The 21,681-nt window shown below is 37.0% G+C and overlaps 1 long non-coding RNA gene across 1 annotated transcript in view; it reads right to left on the bottom strand.

Annotated features, from left to right (window-relative positions):
• Nucleotides 1–7,910: 7,910 nt before the first annotated feature.
• The window catches only part of LOC134800874 (uncharacterized), a 99,545-nt gene continuing 85,774 nt past the window's right edge, over nucleotides 7,911–21,681 (bottom strand). Inside the window, exons 2-3 of the long non-coding RNA XR_010145578.1 lie at nucleotides 8,032–8,162; nucleotides 7,911–7,985 (exon numbers count right to left, since the gene is read on the bottom strand). This is a non-coding gene — a long non-coding RNA (uncharacterized LOC134800874). The remainder of the gene's footprint in view (nucleotides 7,986–8,031; nucleotides 8,163–21,681) is intronic.

The raw sequence follows: 21,681 nt of genomic DNA, 5'->3' as shown, positions 1-21,681 counted from the left end.
ATCGGACAAGTGCGAGTCGGACTCGCCCACTGAGGATTCCGTAATAATAATATTTGTTGTTATAGCGGCAACAGAAACACATCATCTGTGAAAATTTCAACTGTCTAGCTACGGTTCATGAGATACAGCCTGGTGACAGACAGACAGACAGACACACTGACGGACAGACGGACAGACGGACAGCGGAGTCTTAGTAATAGGGTCCCGTTTTTCAAAACCTACTGAACGGATTTCACCTATCGATAGAGTGATTTTTGAGGAAAGTTTGTGTATAATATGTTAACCCGTGCGAAGCCGGGGCGGGTCGCTAGTTTAGATTTACGGCCCGATTTAGATATGTCAGTGTCAAAAGTGACGTTTTTGTTTGAAGAAACGTCACTTTTGACACTGACATATCTAATCCATATCGTTTCTATAGATCTATTAATTGACGTATCTTAAAGTTCGAATCGGGCCGATAGACTTGATCTCCTAACCTCCTGAGACTAAATGTACATTACAATGTACATATTCGTGCAATCTAATTTGAACCTTTCATGAACCAAATAAAGTAGCATTTCTTATGTTTCATTGCTGTTTAATACAAACGAAATTCGTTCCAATTTACTTATAGAATAAGGTTCAAATTAAAAATATGAAAACTTTATATGCTGGGTCTTACGAGGATAACCCAGTTCTCACACTCAATCCCCTACATCAGTAGATACGAACAAATGAACAGCACACACCCCAATATCGAGGCAAACTAAACTAATGCCGTCTGTACGTGCCTCGCGAGGCAAGTAGACGAGATGATACTTGCGATGCTGACAAATAGGGGGCTATTCATAAATTACGTCATTTCAAATTAGGGGGGGGGGGTCTGGACATCGGATGACGGTAGCATGAAGTAGGAGGAAATGGGGTCATTTGAAGCATGATTTTTGGATGATTATAGGGGGGGGGGGTCAAAAATCGTCAAAAATTGATGACGTAATTTATGGACAGCCCCTAGGAGAAATTACTGCCAAAGTATAGATATCGGCAGGCGTGGCTCACTCCGCGATTTCGTCGCGTCGCAACAAGTAGCTACAAGTACATCCGTCCCACACCAATTTTGGTGCCTCGCCATAGGCCGCGCGTGGGCTTGCGCCACCTAGCGGTCATATCTGTCCTAATCGTAACAGACGCGTTTTGTTAGAGAGTGAATCTTCTGTACCTAGTACTATTATTTATTCTGTGATATCGGTAAGGTCGAACGGGATAAAAGACGCAATTTTCATCTAATAGGGGGTATTACTGCAAGCGGGGGAAGCGCTGGTGGCCTAGCGGTAAGAGCGTGCGACTTGCAATCGCGATTTCGGCGTTGGTCCCATAGTAAAAGTTGCTCAGTATAATCCCAAAACCTCCTGTGTATCTTTGACTATACTTAATTCTTAGTCCTAATTATCTCTATATCTATAGTATCTAATCTGTCTGTTTATTAGTTTTAAGTTTTAGTTTTTAATGTTGGGTGCCCTGAAAACCAGCGCAGTGTCTTACAGACTTATGCTAAGCGGCATCGTATTTGGTATACGTTTTTTTATTTAACTTGATGTTGTAGCTAATGTACTCGTATGTTTTTGCGCCAAATAAATATTTTCTATTCTATTCTATTCTATAAATAGTCTTAACCCGTTACCAGGCGAAGGGATATATTCCTCCCACATCTTATATCGGTTACCGTAGTCAGGTTTTAACTCCAAAGCTCCTACAAAATATTTTGTCAATCCCTGAAAATAGTATTTTATGATCTTCATTCACAACACGCTTCTAAATCGCGTAATATATCTTTGGCAGCCGTTTAAATTCACTTGAACTCTAATTTCAGTAAACTACGGAGAAATTCGAACACTTTCCATAATTTCTATGAAACAGAAGTACATAGGTCGAACAATTTTTTTTATATTTTGTAGATTTTTAGTGTTGAAAGGTAATGTAATCGTAAACATTGTTAATATTCATCCATTATTGTGTATGACCAGAATTAGGATGTGGGTTGACATTATCCCATGGCCTTATTAGAGTTTAACTGTGCGGGAGCTATTCTTCCCATGGCCCGGTAAATTGTCTTGTCATGTCATAAAAACTCACGTAAGTAATAAAACTGTTTTTGTGTTCAACCTAGAGCGAATTCATGTACCTACGTACCTAGCTATAAAATCTCCTTTTAAAGACTTTCCCAGAAGAATTTATTCTTGTAGATAGTATCATAAAATTGAATAATTTTGTTGCTTTTAACCAAAAAATAATGATATGTTTCGTAGTAGATTTGGAGTTAAACCTTGACTATGATAACCGATATAAGATGTGGGAGGAATATATCCCTTCGCCTGATCAAGAATATAATAAGACAAAATCGAGTATGACAGTTAATTACTTAGACAGGCGATGGGATAACCGTAACCCACATTTTTATTTCTGGTTTAAAGGAAAATCTCCGACTTTCGTAAATACATTTTTTACAAGGCGTTCAATACGGTTGTAACAGTATATATGTCGCAGTCAAAAGTGTGAACTGGTCAAAAGAACTTTTAACCGACAAAAACAGGCAAAACTGCTTTTGACTGAGCATGTTGGTCAAAAGTAGTTTTACCTGAAAATCATTGGTTAATAGTAATTGTGACTGTTACTATCAGTCAAAAGTACTCCCAGAAATAGGTAGGTTAATGTTATTTTTTTTTGCTACGCCCAAAAAACGAAACTGTTCCCAGAGATAGGTAGGTTAGGGTTATTTTTTTTGCTACGCCCTAAAAACGAAACTGCTGCCAGAAATAGGTATGATTTTCAGGTAAAACTACTTTTGACCAACATGCTCAGTCAAAAGCAGTTTTGCCTGTTTTTGTCGGTTAAAAGTTCTTTTGACCAGTTCACACTTTTGACTGCAACATATACAGTACGTATGCAGACACGCTAGTTCTTAGGGGCCTGGTAAAGGGTTAATCTTATTATCAAATCATATTTCGGCATTCAAACCTCAATATATTTTTAGAGCAGTCGCCGTGTTGACACAGAAAGCTCCTTTCGCAGGAGGGAGCAAATTGATAAGGAGTCCCTCGGGGGCCTCGGGGGCCTCGGGGGGCAATCCGCTTTGAGACTACGCAAATCATAGGCACAGCTCAACTTATACGACAGTATTTGGTTTATAAATTGAGCATTTACCAACTTCTCTTCAAAACAGTTAAAAAATCAAATTTCAAAAAAATGGAATAAATCGATCACCGCTTCGGGCAAAACGAACTTGCGGCCTTCGGAACACCAACTGAGCTACCAAAGATTACCAGAAACGTGCAAATCTTTCCATCCCTTCCTTTTTGTTTACACGCTATAGGGGACTCATATAGCGACATGTACCGTAAGACTGTTGGTGTATTGGTGTGAACTGTAATGCCGTGTAAATAAATGTGTCAATTAAAAAAAAACGATGTCTTGTATGTGACTCTAGTTAATAATGTAAAACATGGAAGATATTTCGATTAGTACCCCGCAGTCTAAATTGCCCCCTGCACCTTATATGAAATTATGAAATTAAAAACGGGTCACTCACGACTCACGTATTACAGCCAACGCGTGTTTTTCACGTGTTTTAAAACCGATGAAATTCAAAATTTAACCCAATGTAAAATACAATTTAAAAAATTCAAACTTTCCTGACAAAAAATAGGTATAGTTGGCGGCACGAGCTTATAGGAAGCTAGCCTACTAATGCACGTAATTTTAAAGTTTATATACTGGTTTCAATACTCAAACTGTGTAACTACGCGTCGATAACGATATAGTAGGATCAAGATGCGATGTTATTACATATCAGGATATCAGCCAAGTCAGGAGGGGGACTTATGACTTGTTTTTTTACCCAAATACAGGAAGTAGATGACCTACTGCCGTATTCGAACTTCAAGATATTCACAAGAGACGACACGTACTAGATCCATTCTAGATACTTTATAGTTTAGATTAGGGAATGCAAATCGGTTATTTTCGGTTATTTTTTGTATGGAAATTATCGGTTATTTCGGTTAATAACCGATAATTTCCATACAAAAAATAACCGAAAATAACCGATTTGCATACCCTAGTTTAGATATCAACTAGTTCTCTTTTGCAGCGCAATTCGCGCAACCAATGTCACTTTTACGTTAGATAGAGTAAGATATCTATTAGATGTGAATTGTATCTCTAAGTCATATCCTGTGGAAATCGTTCAACAGTATCTCCAGAATCGCGCAAATGTCAAATTTGACAGGTTAGATCTTAAACATATCGTTATCGTATCTTGGTGATGTCTAAAAGATGTCTAATAGATGTCTATTTCAAAATCCGAATCGGGCCCCTATTACATATGTGTGTGGGCTTGTTAATATTCTATTATGTATTAATAGGTTATCGTGCATTAAAATTACTGACCCGATTTTCGTGAACGACTTGTCAATCGATTCGTGTTTGGGCGCATTTTTTACCGCATTATGGAAAAGATAAGGTACTTTAAACAAAAGCCGTAGTTGGGTTAAACTTTCTAAAAGGTTAAACATTTAAAACTTTCGCGTTTTGAACACATATTAACTCACATTTATAGACATATCGCGAATTTATTTTAAAGTCTCTGTAGAAACGTCGGTAAATAAAGGTAATAAACCCGGTCAATATTTAATGTTTTTCAAAAATACCTGCCATTTTATTGTGAAATGATAATATTTTAATGGCGTTTATAGAAAACCATTTTAATTTTAAAAAGCGTGCTTTTGAAGAAATATATTATTTCTTTATTCAAAATCAGTGCTAGAAATCAATTTATAATTTATATTCATCTTATATATATGCTATATGCTTTTAAATCAAATAAGTAGACATCAAACCAAAACTTACCTTTCATCTTCATATATTAACTTCCATTCGTATCAGATATATTTGTGCCTAAGTAAATACCTATTCATCATTAAAAGCCTAAATTCAATGTTATATCAAAACTTTAGAAAGCTTCTATTAATTCAGAAAAATAATTAGTCGAATTCGAGTCAGATAAATGTGGTACAGTCAACAGCAGAAACAATAATATTAAATATAATCAACAAATTAATAAATTATATAATAATACGTTTTTGGCAAAAAATTCATTTTTGGTACAAGCTTTTATCGCTGACTGTACTTTTCTTACGACAGACAACTAATACTCATCGAGACAATTTTAAAAACCCCTAACACAATTAGGTTGCGTTGTTTCATCACAGAGTTCCTATGGCCACCTCCTGTCTCCATCATCAGATCAGTTCGACAGTACCATATTATTGTATTGTCATCAGAACTACATACAGCTGCCAATTTTCATGACGCTACGATCCTTGGAAGATGGTTAAATTAGTTACCTTAGATTCCATTACATAGTTAGTTACATACAGGTCGACCTAATAAAAGCTTGTTAATGATGATATGATTAATTGGTTACTGGCCGGGGTTCAGGCAGACCGAAAAGGCGATGGAGGGACGACTTGGACGCATTCTACCCCAAATGGTAGGAAAATGCCAATGACAGGGTCGAGTGGAGAAAATGACTTCGCACGGCGTGCCATATTTTAGGTCCTTTCTAATTTCCTGGCTCCCCTCCCCCTCTTAACTTCTGCTGCTAGCCGTACAATACTAAATTATGCTAAAAGTGAATGTAAAACTCACATTTGTTTGCTGAAATACGAGTCGGGCCGAAGTTTTCCAATTCCGAGGTACGGCGAGATAACGATATTTAACGTTACAACAGAGATTTGAAACAAGTTATAAGAGTCACACGAACGAGCCGCCATAAGGCGCTCCCATACAATTCAAGTTACTCTGAAAGAAATGTTTGCAAAACAGTAACAAAATATGTTTCATTACTCATGCTCTGAAGCCTCTGAAAGAGGGTTATTGTAGTTCTAAAAAGTGATACGTTTCTGCAGTAGAGCATTTTACTTTCCAATTACGCCTTTTTTCATTTTTAGGGTTCCGTACACAAAGGGTAAAAACGGGACCCTATTACTAAGACTCCGCTGTCCGTCTGTTTGTTTGTCCGTCCGTCTGTCTGTCTCATGAATCGTGATAGCTAGGCAGTTGAAATTTTCACAGATGATGTATTTCCGTTGCCGCTATAACAACAATACTAAAAACAGAATATAATAAATAGTTGCGTAATGGTACGGAACCCTTCGTGCGCGAGTCCGACTCGCACTTGCCCGTTTTTTTTACGATAAGCAACTGAAATTTGGTTTTAAATGCATTTGTCAGAATAAGATCAAACCGAAACAATTGTAACCTGAATCAGACAAAAAGCAATGAGGATGGGGTCATTATTGTGTAAAACTTCCATAAACTGACTCGTTTTTATTGCCCTGAAGTATACTATTAAAATAAACTAACTTATAATATAAGATGAGGTGAGTTGTGGACGTAAAAAGTTGGCTATTTGCATGACAAGCGAAACTATTCGATAAAGCTTAACTTATATTAGTTTGTAAGTTTTATACGAATACGAGATTTAGATGATGTGGGAAGTAGATGTGGAGGTTTTTGAAGGGGGATCTTTTACATTAAAGTATTTTTGTATTTTATGTAACCCCTTGAGACCCAGCGATATATCGCTGGCCCAATATTACAGGGTTCTATGTTACATTTTCAAGATAGTTTAAAACTGACTTAATGTCACTATGACAACGTTCAAATTTCAGTTCGATAAAAGTGAAACATAGAACCCTGTAATATTGGGTAGCGATATGTATATTACTACATCTTATAAACAAAGTACCCCGCCGCGTCTGTCTGTTTGTATGTTTGTTGCAAACTACTGAACGGATTGTCATTCGGTTTTCACCTATCAATAGAGTAATTCTTAAGGAAGGTTCAGGTATAAAACTGAGGTAGAATGACAAATACGAACGTTTCCGAGAAAATACGATGGAAAACGATTATGCACTACTATCAACTACGCATCTAAATATTATTTTAATCAAAACTTATCGGAAACTGTACGGTAAATAAGCAAAGAATCTATTAAATGTTCCTCAAGACTACATAACAGGCCGCTCTGTATTGAAATGTCGGCCATTTTTGATTTGCTGTGACGTCACAAGGGGAAAGGGAGAACGGACGTTGATGAAACTTTCATTTAGTTTTTGAGTGTTCTGTCAATAAAGCATAAGTATCTCATCTTTTAAAACCCTGCGCACTCCTTTTTTGAAGAACCCTGTACTGTAGCCCCAAATAACCACTTTCCATCTTAACAACCATACATTCGGGCATACATACTCACTTCTTACCAACTTTTCGAACTTACCCCATCCTCTTCCTCGCGTTGTCCCGGCATTTTGTCACGGCTCATGGGAGCCTGGGACCGCTTGACAACTAATTCCAAGAATTGGCGTAGGCACTAGTTTTTACGAAAGCGACTGCCATCTGACCTTCCGGCCCAGAGGGTAAACTAGGCCTTATTGGTATTAGTCCGGTTTCCTCACGATGTTTTCCTTCACGGAAAAGCGACTGGTAAATATCAAATGGTATTTCGTACATAACTTCCGTAAAATTCATTGGTACGAGCCGTGGTCCGTGGTTTGAACCCGCGACCTCCGGATTGAATGCCGCACGCTCTTACCCCTAGGCCACCAGCGCTTTTTTTCGAACTTACCCCACTGCACCCAAACCCAATATTTATTTGTCATACCAATCCCAATAGCGTACAGACCTATCTCCAAATAATAGCCACGCTAATTTAAATTCTGAGTGCTCTGTACAAAGCACAGTTTTGAATGCACGTGGCCCATTGTTTCTAGTGCATGATCATTAGTAGGTGTTATTAGTGAAGCTGTTTGTTTGTTAACTACCCTCATTAGCTGCACAGAGTAGGAATGGGACAGATATATGGTGAAAAACAAGTAAATTATAAAAAACCGGCCAAGTGCGAGTCGGACTCGCGCACGAAGGGTTCCGTACCATTATTTTCACATGACCTGGTTGTTAACTGTCAAAACAGTAGGCTTAACCTGGTCCTGCTACGCAAAAAACATAAGTTTTTTGTATGGGAGCCCCACTTAAATATTTATTTTAGTATTTGTTGTTATAGCGTCAACAGAAATACAATCTGTGAAAATTTCAACTGTCCAGCTATCACGGTTCATGAGATACACCTGGTGACAGATAGACAGACGGACAGACGGACAGGGGAGTCATAGCCCTTACTACGCTTTGCTTTTGTCTCGTTTTTACCCTTTGGGCACGGAACCCTAAAAAAAAAAGGATTTCCGCTGAGAGTTTCGAGCTACGGAGATTAAACTAACTTTGATACCCAGTTTAACACCACATTTATCACCACACCAACGCAAGGAAAACACTAATCCAAATAAATTTATTAAATATTTATCATTCAAAATCATAATTTCAAAGCCAATATGTACTATTAGCCAATATGTGGAAACCACTCATTAGGATTAGCTTACTTTGCCACTCTTGTTGTTGTTGTGTTGTTGTTGTTTTGTTGTTGTTGTTGTTGTTGTTGGTGTCTTGTTGTTTGTTTGTTTGTTGTAGTTTACTCTTTAAATAATCACTTTATTGTACACAACCAAACACAACACAGGTTTACATATTTAATATTTACAGAAATAATGGTACTCAGGCGAACTTATCAATCTTCTCTCGTCATTTTAAGAGGAATAAAGAGAGTCTTTACGAGCTGGTGTGGTGAATAAATATTATGACTGATGAACACATAATTTTGCATCGGGCAATCAGCTAATAAACAGTTTAGTTTTGAATTTAAAAATAAATTTAAATTTTCTCGCTAGCATAGGTACATACATAAATTTTATTAATGAGTTTATGATAGAAAGTCAAACCAAACCCTCTGCCCCTCTCTACCCTGTGTTTTACATTATTAAATCGCTCCGTCCGTCCGTCTCGTCTCCCTTTGTATGAGCTCTTCAGGTATAATAATCTGTTTCAAACATGCCAACTATACCTGCTAAAGGAAACAGGCTACCCGGTTAACAAACGTGTTTTTTACTAATAGTAGAAGAGGTCAGACGGACAGACGGACTGCGGAGTCTTAGTACTAGGGTCCCGTTTCTACCCTTTGGGTACGGAACCCTAAGAAATAGGACAAGAAAATAACCGAATAAAGATAATTATCATTATAAAATGTCATACCGTTTCCTTTTGGTTAGATTTAGGTTTCGTAATTATTGTATTACTAGAGAAAAAATCTCTTTTAATATCGCAGTCTAGTTGTAATTGTATGGAATTATATGACAGATGCCACATTGATCGCGATGCGTATTGCACGCAACATGTCACCCGTATCGTATCACAGGACAGGACACGCAACGAAGCGTGTATTATTTATTTATTTATATGTATAATATATTTGCTTCAAGTGTATCGATCCAATATGCTGAAAATCTGTATAATATCGTCAATATTGTGTGTCGCCACATTGCATCGTCGCACCTCGTTACGCGCGGATCTGATACCATTTGAATTAATATATACGGCGCAAGGCATAGCAGGAAGAGATTAGCATTTTTGCAATTTAAAAATTGTTTTGATACGTAAACGTTAGGTATTTCCTTTAAGAAGATATTTATTTTCAATTTTGGGACAAGTATAGGTAAAGAGCGTAAGTATAGGTAAAAAATGGTACCATTTACTTTTATTCGAAAAACCATTAACTTTTGGGTTATTTAGACTCAGAATCACGAGTACTATTGAATGAGACAAAAAAAAGTGTCTCCAGTTTTTCATACAAATTTTGGGTGCCAGTTTTGTGACGGTCCATACAAAATGTACCTATGTGAAAATGCGTTACAAAACTGACATTTTTTTGGGACACCTTTTTATCTTTTTAAATCGATAGTTCTCGTGATTCTGAGTAGAATTAACCCAAAAGTTTATGGATTTTCGATAAAAAGTAAATGGTACACTTTTAAATGAAAATTCCCAAATAACAAATCCCCATCAAAAGTACAAAACTCGACGCTTGTTTTGCCTCAGAGCCTCTACCATCAGTTTTAACATTGACATAACGCTCACGTCTACGTAATTTACTTTCTGTACATCTCGCTTGCACTATTGCTCGCATATGCGAGTACGAGCGAGATGCATACAAAGTAAGTTACGTAAACGTGAGCGTTACGTCAATGTCAAAACTGGTGGTAGCCGTACTGATGTTGGATATGTTGACGGTCAGGCGTCCGGCAACGGAATGAACTGTGTCTATGAGTTCCTTATTTTCGTTTTAAAAGTGTTGTTTAAGGTTGACTTGTCTTTGGCTGATCTATATTGCACAGTTATATGTTTTTATTGGTAAAAGGTAAGTAAATATCAAAACTTATAATAAACTAAACTAAATATTAATACTAACCTAAATTAATATATACAAGAATTATACGTCGTGCAAAGTAACGCCTGATTCTATTAATTGGTTTCATGTTAGTATGAATTATCGGCCCGATTCGAACTTTAAGATACGTCAATTAATAGATCTATAAACGATATGGATTAGATATGTCAGTGTCAAATGTGACGTTTCTTCAAACAAATACGTCACTTTTGACACTGACACATCTAATCCATATCGTTTCTAGATCTATTAATTGACGTATCTTAAAGTTCGAATCCGGCAGTATGACAGTTTAAATTCGATTATCACTATATATTTTTTTTTTGTTTATTTATTGTTTATTAAGAAACAAACGGTTGTATACATTTACAGTTAAACAGAAAGATATGATAATATACTTAAACCTACAGTTTCCTCAATTAAAAATACGACAGCTAATTACAGTTATAATTACTTTAAACAAAAATATCTGAGCTATAGCTAATTTTATTTATCAGGGTACAGTCGAAGTCGCAAAAATTACATTATTATTAGTGTTTTATTCATTAATTCCTTCACTGTACCAACTTTAACTTATATATATATATATATATATAAATATATATATATATATATATATATATATATATATATATATATATATATACATACATATATATAATGTGTATACAAAATAAAGTAGTTGTAATATACTTCCACACTCACATATAGGTACCTATATAATATATGTTTATTTATTAAATGCAATTAAAGGGGAATGATCCTAATTATTATTTGAATGCTTTCCTAACATCATATATCGAGCAATTGAATATATCGACTTCAGACAGTTTTGAATTATTATTAAATAACCTACAAGCACGCCTAATATAATTATTACGTGCATAACAAGTTCTAGTTTTAGGTATTCCGAATAGCTCCTTTTTGCGACACATACGTTGCCTGCTGCGAGGGACTTTGAAGAAAATCTCTTGAAGTAGCGAGGGAACATCTAGATGTGAGTGAATTATTTTGTAAAGAATAACAGCATCGGTACAATCACGTCGATCACTTAGTTTCTGCATATTATGATAATTTAGGGAATCGTCATAATTTACATAGGTGTGGCCAGTTCTGAAATCTAGTGATTTAATATTTTTTTTCTGTAACCTCTCAATTCTGTCTGTGTGGATAGCATAGTAAGGTTTCCATACTGCGCACGCAAATTCAAGATGGCTCCTAACAAAGCTATTGAAAAGAATTTTGTAGGTCGAAGCATTCCGAAATGGCTTCCCTACGCGTAAAATAAAACCTAGCTGCTTATAGCATTTTTGTAAAATAGTATCGATGTGCGGAGTGAATGTCATTCCGGAATCCATGACGACACCTAAATCTCGAATCTGCGACACTCTATGCAGATTTCGATTTGATAATGTATAATTAAAATCTAAATTAATCTTTTTTTTTGAAAAAGTAATTACAAAACATTTATCATAATTTAGAAAAAGCTTATTTTCTTTACAATATCTCTCTACGTTAACTAAATCTTCCTGTAATAGTTTGCAATCTTCTCTATTTTTAATAATTCTGAATAATTTGGTGTCATCTGCATAGAGTAATATATTTGAATGCTTTACATATTCCGAGATGTCATTAATATATAAGGTAAATAGCAATGGGCCCAGATGCGACCCTTGAGGTACTCCAGAAGTTATATACTTTGTTTGTGATGTAAACCCAGATAGAACGACAGCCTGGCACCTATTTTCAACATAAGATTTTATCCATCTAAAGAGATTTCCGTGTATACCGAGATGCCAAAGCTTGAGTAAGAGTGTGCTGTGACAAATCTTGTCAAAGGCCTTGGCAAAATCGGTATAGACGGCGTCGACACTACACCTTTCGTCCATGGCATTTAAAATTTCATTTGTGAAAGTAATTAAATTGCTATCTACGGAACGTCCCTTGTAAAAACCATGTTGGTGGTGGCTTATATGGAGACGAGCAGCACTAAAAAGCTGATGAGTGACAATCTTTTCGAGGATTTTGCCAAATTGGCATAATTTAGATATTGGACGATATTTTTCAATGTCAGTAGAAACGGGACCTTTTGGTATTGGAGTCACCCATGCCTGCTATATCCTCTCACTTGCGCCACCCGCGCCCCGTACGGGGAAGGCTCCAACCGGAAGGGAGCCAAGACTATTAATCTGATTAAACCCCAAAAGGGATGAAAAACCCCCGCGGGCGCGGGCCGGCAAATTGAATCCGTTTCAATAATATGTGTACTTTAATTAGGCCAGGGATTAGATTGTTTGCCAATACACGTGTAGGTAATGGGATTGATTTTGTACGCTTTCAATTTTATTCGTTTGGGGTATTTTATTAGAAGTTTTAGCCGTTGCAGATTCATAAAATGTACGTAAAATGTAAAAGTTCACGCATAATGTAACATTAGCAATAAGGTTTTCTTAATAAATTATTCTTATTCTTATTATTCTTATTATAAGTATTTTTTTTAAATACAGCGCATATATTATTCTTTTGTTTATGGTTTTAAATCAGGGACCGTTACCGGTATAACTAAAAATCAAAATATCTGATAGCTTTCACATTATTTCTTTGATATTATAGAATAGTATTTAGGTAAGGCTAATGATTGATCAAATTAGTTAAATTAAGTGCTAAAATATACATAAACAACAAAGATACCGAAATTGAATACCGGTTAATTTGTATGAAAAATATACCGGTATTCGGTCCCTGTTTTAAATTAAAAAAAAATCTTCGCATGAACAAAATTTGTCATGTGACTATCAAAACTCACTATCACAAGTTAAGATCCATAGTAAACCGTGCTGGTACCAAAATAAGGTTAATTTTTGTTTGTTTTTTTTTCTGGAATTAGTAACTTTTGCTTTTCACATGAAAAAAAATATAAAGCTAACATTACCACACATTGACAACTTGATTTTAATGTATAATCACGTTGATTTTTCTTTATCCTACAACCTGTCAACACAATGTTTTTTTGGTAAACTTTTTATAAGTAGCCAAGATGAAAGTAGGAAGGTCCACCGACGTAAAATTAGGAGTGTTCCTGTTTGACCTATCCCTATACTCTGTATCTTTAGGTACTTAAATAAAAGTAAACAAATAATCCGTACATTTTCGGGTAGTTATAACATTTATTGATTAACCCCTGACTTTAAAGTCTATTTCAATAGAACTTGCTAACTATGTAAACAAACAACGTAACTTTGTTTTATCACTGTTTCTCTTTGAATTTTCACACCACCTCATCAAATACCATTGAAACCATACACATATACACTATTGAAACGGTCCGTTCCGTAAAATATATAACTGTATCTTGGATATTTAATTAAAAGTTTAAAATGGGTTCATAAGTTAGGTTGTTAGGACCTGTTGGAATGACGGTTTTGTTTCTTTTAAATTCTACAATTGTCTATGATGGGTAGTGTTGTGACTAAAGTTTGTGATATAAGCCCGCTACACACTACCCAACCCACGCTCTGTACCTACCGCCGCGGTTATAAAATACATCAATACATTATCATAAGTACTAATTTGGCTTCTGATCGTGATTAAACAAATTAAAAATAAGTTTTTTACTTTTTTATTTTATTATTCGATATGGTTTGACATTAGTAAAGTAGTAAGTAGGAGTCTTGCCCATCACTAGTAAATTCATCATTCAGAGACAATTTCAATATGGCGGTTTGTTTACATAGTTAGCAAGTTCTATTGAAATAGACTTTAACCTACATTATTTGATCATGTAATATTTTCATCTACCCTCAACTGGCTTAAGGAGCTATTTGATGGTAGATTTTGTTTTCTTGTATTTAAATACCTAAAGATACAGAGTACAGTCGCCATCAGATATATCGGAGCGGCCAAGGTGCTCACAAATATCGGAACACGCCTCTATTGTCAGGGCGTTAGAGCGCGTGTTCAGTAAATCTAAATCATGGTCTGAACTCGGGCTTAGTTTATTTGTTAGAATGCAGTTTTTCAAATTTATAATACATTGAATAATGCACTATTGCATAATCTTATTCTTTCCAATCGGCGCACGCGGCGGTATTGAAGAAAAACACCGTCACGGCGCTTTAATATTCTACAGGGAAGCCTCAAGCCGCGCGGCGCAGAAAAAATATAAGCAAGGTGGCGGGGAAATTAATTTCATTCTATTATTAGAATATTGTATGCAGTTTCCGCGGGCGATGACAGACGAGCCGCCGTGATTGGAGTAAACAACAGAGTCGGAAAGGAGGAGCTTCGCTCTTTCTGCTCTACCGACTGTAAGTACCTAGTGTAAGGAGTATGAGTACAGTCACCTGCAATAACATGTTACTCTTCGAAGGCTGCAAAAATATGTCACACCCTCTTATGACTCTACAAATAAGATCGTGTCAGATATTTATGCGGCATTCGTTGTGTAACATATTATTGCAGGTGACTGTACAAGCGCAAGAGTTAGAAACGACGAAAGAGCTGCAGTTACGTGATAAATAACCGAAGAGCCGCCGTGACAGTTTTCACCACATTGAACTTTGGGTAGGTTGTTTCTGTAAGTCATATATTATCTGATGATGCTTCGACTTTTTTACTAAATCATTTTTAGGGTTCCGTACCTAAAGGGTAAAAACAGGACCCTATTACTATGACTCCACTGTCCGTCTGTCTGTCTGTCACCAGGCCGTATCTCACGAACCGTGATAGCTAGACAGTTGAAATTTTCACAGATGATGTATTTCTGTTGCCGCTATAACAACAAATACTAAAAAGTACGGAGCCCTCGGTGGGCGAGTCCGACTCGCACTTGTCCGGTTTTTTGTTACATTATCATTTACAAAAAATATCGTTACAAATGGACAAAAATCTATTTACATTGAGGCCTAGTCTGATTCTACAAAAGTGTACATTTCTGGTTGGTCACTTTTGACACTGACAGACCATATCCATAACAAATCCAAATCAAATTCATAAATAACCTTTATTAAAATAAGAACACACCTTATCGTTAGGTACCCAACATTTAAAAAAAACCGGGCAAGTGCGAGTCGGACTCGCGTTCCAAGGGTTCCGTACATTAATTCCGACTCACGCTTGACTGCACATTTCTAATTCCTGTCATCTATAGGTAAAGAACTATTTAGTTTATTTTTTTCAAAAAGTTTGACCCAGTAGTTTCGGAGATAAAGGGGGGGGGGGGGGGAATGGTAATTTTATTGTTATTTTCTTAAATAACTTCTAACCTATATTATTTAAAATTATTAAAAAAATATATTTGAAATTCTCAAAATGAGCTCTTTCATTTGACATAACACGATATAGTTTGAAAAACTTTATTTTTTAATTTTCTCATTTTTTACCAAAAGTGGGCCCCCATGTTTAAAATTCATTTGTTTACTTTACATGTCCATCTTTGGGTCACTAATTTACATTTATGTGTACCAAATTTTAACTTAATTGGTCCAGTAGTTTCCGAGAAAATAGGCTGTGACACAAGGACATACAGACAGACATGCACGGGTGAATGGTGATCCTATAAGTGTTCCGTTTTTTTCCTTTTGAGGTATGGAACCCTAAAAACACCTGCTTGATATATTAATAATTAATTTCTAATCCCATAACCGTCACAAACAAGTAAACATGAAACTTGCTCCGAGCCATTGCAATTTTAATACACTTTAAAATCATAAGCGCAGGTCACTCATTCTAAAAGTAAACCTTAATTGTCATAGTTTAAGGTTGAAATTAGAACCACTGTAAAATACTTAAGACTTTTTTTAAATATCGATACGTCATAGGATCTAAACATCTTGTGTATTATATTAATTTTAAAGTGAACCTTATTAGAACGTCTTAAGGTTGAATATAGAAGTGTCTTAAGAGTCTTAAGACCTTTTTAGGAGAATGTAGGAGAGTGGTTTGATTTCCCTAGAGTAGGCTTGAGTTGGTGTTTAGTGCCTGAAATGTTATTCTTAAGGCTTGCTGAGGTGTGCAAGCCAGGGACAGATTTCCATGGCCAATAGCATTCCGGTCGATAACTCGTAAGGGCGATGTGTAACGAACCCTCGTGGATGTCAGCTGCCGCTCCGTTAGTGGGTTGAGAAAGGGCAGCCTTTCAAACACGTAAAGAGAATTATAGATTATATCAAACATTTGCTCGATTTAGATACATTCGGCAAATATGTCCCGTCCCGAATAGAATTGGGTACTCTCTACTTAAAATAACTTATTTCACACCGTGCACGAAATAAAGCACCAGATCATTATTAGAAAAACCTAGAGAACATTTATTTTTAACCACAATTTCTATTTAATAAATCTGATGGAAGTATAAAAAGTAGGCGAGTGGACCGTGACGTCACTATACACGTTTTTATATAAATACAATATGAACCAAACCGTTTTGACAGTTCTAAACAAGAAACTGATTGTCTAGTAGGAAAGAAGCCAAATTAAATATATTGATATATTGTAACACATAGACTAGGAATCCTCTAGACCGAGTTTAGAGCAATTATTTCATGCAACCGATGATGCCAAAAATGCGGGGGTGCGCGGGACGAGGTGAGCGAAGTCCCGTGCCGTGATTGGTCCGTTCAAAGACACGGACGTCACACAAAGACACTTTCGACTCGAACATGGAGTAAAATTACCGTATGCGTGGCAGAGGGGGTAGCGCGACTATGCTAACTCTGGAGCATGTTTTGTTTGTGATGTAACATCTTACCGCATAGCTCTAAATATAATTTATATTGGTTCCTTAAAGCTTATGACTTATGACTTGGTAATATTTGTGAATAAAGCCAGCATTATTAGCTACTTGAGAGACGTTCCAGTGCAACGAGCCCTTACAAAAATATCAAGTTAAAACTTTACAGCATAATTTATGACAGAAAAATTGTCATTCTTGCCAAGTTTTCCCGAGGGACCAAAAATGGGATAGAAAATTAAAAGTTATACAGGATCATTTTAAAATATAATCTTTCACAACCAACGGCAGTAGCATGGTCGCGTTTTTATCACCTGTCACCGTGCCTGTCACGTTCTAATGGGTGTGTAAGTGCGAAAGTGACAGGCATAGTGACAGGCGATAAAAGTGGAACCATGCTGCCACCGCAGGAGCCCTAATTTGATTTGACCACTTGTACTGATCTGGTTTTGATACGACCCGAAAATGGAGTCTTGAGCGTTGCGAGGGTTTCAAGGCACAGGGGTTTTATAAACGCACTTTGGTACCGAATGAAACATAACATGCGAAATGAATATGATCAAGGTCGTATTAAAACCGTAACAATTTTTAGGGTTCCGTACCCAAAGGGTAAAAACGGGACCCTATTACTAAGACTCCGCTGTCCGTCTGTCTGTCTGTCTGTCTGTCTGTCACCAGGCTGTATCTCATGAACCGTGACAGCTAGGCAGTTGAAATTTTCACAGATGATGTATTTCTGTTGCCGCTATAACAACGAATACAAAAAACAGAATAAAATAAATATTTAAGTGGTTACAAACGCCCATACAACAAACGTGATTTTTTTGCCGATTTTTGCGTAATGGTACGGAACCCTTCGTGCGCGAGTCCGACTCGCACTTGGTCGGTTCTTTTAACTTACAATCGACCTTCTGTATAGTATTTTTCGAATACGATGGGTAGGGTTGTCACCTGTCGATGTCGGTGTCATTTCCATACAATTTATAACCTAAAAACGACAGGTCTCGCAAAATTGTACTGTGATGACATCTGTCAGCGTACCCATCGAATTTGAACAATACTATGCGGGCCAATTCGAGTTTTAAATTTGCGATCTGATTCCGATACGACACTGACAGATCAGTATTTCGTATCGGAATCACATCGCACATCTAAAACTCGAATTGGCCCGCATAGTCTTCTCACATATCGCACAGCATCGCTTTAAGTGCAGTTTGGAAGCTCGTAGGCGCCTACGGCGTAGCGCCGCGTCGTAGACCCGCTACGCCGGCGGCTACGCGACATGTTCAACTTTCGACGCATTGGAAGAATTTTATTGAAGACATGAGTACATACAGTGACACTCCTAACTGTACATCGGTGGACCTTATATATGAAATAGTAAAGATATGTGACGTTCCACGGCAAAAGGTACCTTATGGCGACCGCAATAATATTGGAGCGGCGTTAATAATAGCGTAAGCGCCAACCGCCATAAGGTACCTGTTGCCGTGGAACGTCACATATCTTTACTAATTCATTTCCCGAATCGCGCCGTGAATATTTGATTAACCATAATAAATAAAAGATCATAGAAAAATGTTAGTTTAATTCGCTTTCTTTGCTTTCAAAAAGGGCCCCAAATTCGTATGTGCCCCAGGGCCCCAGCATAGTTTAAGACGGCCCTGAGTACCTAGTATAATTTCCTAGTATATTGTAGAAGCGCTAAACGTTCAACTTTCGATGCATTGAAAGAATTTTATTGAAGAAAACATGAGTACAATCAGCAACACTCCTAACTGTACATCGGTGGACTTTATTACAAAAGGCGTAAGGTCAACGATGTACAGTTAACAGTGTGGGCGGTGGTACGTTCAGAAATGTATGTACATAGTTCGATATAGGTACATACATTGTATATAATATTACCGTCTGAGTAGTCTATATTTTCTTTTTTGTTAAAAAAACCGGTCAAGTGCGAGTCGGACTCGCATTCCAAGGGTTCCGTACATTACTAATTTTATAACAATTTTATTTTTTATGTGGAACGTGAATGAAATGTCTTTAAAAACCCGAAGGAGTCGGATCAAAAACTAAGTAATTCCGTAACTAAGTAAGTCCGACTCACGCTTGACTGCACATTTCTAATAGGTTTTCCTGTCATCTATAGGCAAAGAAGTTATTAATGTATTTTTTTCAAAATTTTAGACCCAGTAGTTTCGGAGATAAAGGGGTAAGAATGGTCGGACAGACAGTCGGACAAACAGACAGACGCACGAGTGATCCTATAAGGGTTCCGTTTTTTCCTTTTGAGGTACGGAACCCTAAAAATGTGTCGTCAAAACTGGCACCACTTTGTGTAGAGCTCAAATAAGGGTCCTCTTTGTTCTAGCCGACACAGAGGTCCTACTGGATGCCGTAATAAGACCCGCATGACTCACAATAGGACAAGTTGGAATCCGTATAATTAGGGGAGTTGTTGAGTAGAAGAAAGCCATACAAGTGAATTAAAAAAATCGGACAAGTGTGAGTCGGGTTCGCCCATCGAGGGTTCCGTACTTTTTAGTACCTATTTGTTGTACTATAGCAGCAACAGAAATACATCATCTATCACGGTTTATGAGAAAAGGGTTCAAGGGTTCCGTACCCAAAACGTAAAAACGGGACCCTGTTACTAAGACTCCGCTGTCCGTCTGTCCGTCCGTCTGTCCTTCTCTCTGTCTGTCTGTCTGTCTGTCGCCAGGCTGTATCTCATCAACCGTGATAGCTAGGCAGTAGAAATCTTCACAGATGATGTATTTCTGTTACCGCTATAACAACAAATACTAAAACAAAAATATTTAAGTGAGGCTCCCATACAACAAACGTGATTTTTTGCCGTTTTTTGCGTAATGGTACGGAACCCTTCGTGCGAGAATCCGACTCGCACTTGGCCAATTTTTTTAGGTTATCGTGGTGCGAATTTCGAAAATTACGACCATTTTAGAATCAAAGACAGCGGGCATCATATTTTTGCGTCGTCAAATCTCCAAGGAGTTCTTGTGCACTCAAACTGCCGTATTCGAACTTCAAGATATTCACAAGAGACGACACGTACTAGATCTATTCTAGATACGTTATAGTTTAGATATCAACTAGTTCTGTTTTGCAGCGCAATTCGGGCAACCAATGTCACTTTTACGTTAGATACAGTAAAATATGTATTAGATGTGAATTGGATCTCTAAGTCATATCCTGTGGAAATCGTTCAAGAGTTTCTCCAGAATCGCGCAAATGTCAAATTTGACAGGTTAGATCTTAAACATATCGTTATCGTATCTTGGTGATGTCTAAAAGATATCTAATAGATGTCTATTTCAAAATCCGAATCGGGCCCAAAGTGCGTTCAAAGTCGTCTAGATGTCACTGAAATATCGGCGAGCGCCCGCGCGCCGCGGACGCACGACTTATCTACACCAAAGTCGAAGTTTACTTACAACACACAGTTGTAACATTAAACACCATTTTAACTTTTACTACGCGCTTTTATATGATATATTATACCTTTTTATTTATATATTTCGGGGATCTCGGAAACGGTTTTAACGATTTCGATCGATCGAGGGGTTTTCGGGAGCGATAAATCGATCTAGCTCTAGGCCTTCTCTCTGGGAAAACGCGCATTTTTGAGTTTTTATATGTTTTCCGAGCAAAGCTCGGTCTCCCAGATATTGCGATTAATCCGAATTCCTAGACAGACAATTTTCGAGCCGTTTCAAGTTACTGGTTACTATTTTAGTGCTGCGACGCCCGCATGCAGGCACATTGACTTGCCAAAGTGCTATCCATTGTTAAGCCGCTGTGGGCCCTTTGCTGATAGCCAAGTTGAACTTCGAGCACGCAAATACGGATCCATGGTGAACTTGTGCGTTAGTGAGGGCTAAGTTTACCATCGGGCACACAGTTAACTGACTATTCGTTAACCTCAGGTATATTTTATAAAACAGTGAGTGGAAAGTAAAAGCGTAAATAGTAGATTGTTAACCAAGGGTTGAAAGGCACCCATTTCTGTCGAGGTAGTTTGGCGCTCGAACGCAGTGAGAGCGCCATTAGTCCGAGACGGAAATGGTGCCTTTCACCCGAGTTAAACACTCTACTTTTCATATCGAATGCGAGGAAACCAAATAAGACAAGACAATTTTGCAAAATCAGTAATTGAAGTACCTAATAGACCTACAGCCATGATTTTTTTCCTTAGGACTTACTTTACATGTGTGAAGATTAATAACCCCTAGCGAATATCATTTAGATTGCAATATTTACGAAAACACACATTTTTTAACAAACAGCAGTAATTTTAAAATTATTTGTTCATTATAGTATGAAAATCAGCGGGATTGCCTCTTACTTTTTAATTTTATACTTTTTCGTTCTAAAAGCCGTAACAGACTACCGGACCGCACCGCGACCTGTGTGCGCCGCACCAGGTAATAAAATAACATAGTAAAAGTATTTTAAATATTAAATAACAATTTAATTAATAATATAAGAAATTTTTATCTTGTATTTCATTTTATTTTCATGAATATAGTGCTAAATAACTTTAAAAACCAATTTAATATCG

This window comes from Cydia splendana, chromosome 20 (assembly GCF_910591565.1).
Source record: "Cydia splendana chromosome 20, ilCydSple1.2, whole genome shotgun sequence".
Classification (NCBI taxonomy): Eukaryota; Metazoa; Arthropoda; class Insecta; order Lepidoptera; family Tortricidae; genus Cydia; species Cydia splendana.
Note: the sequence above shows the minus strand (reverse complement) of the source record. Positions and strands in the feature narration are given on the sequence as shown.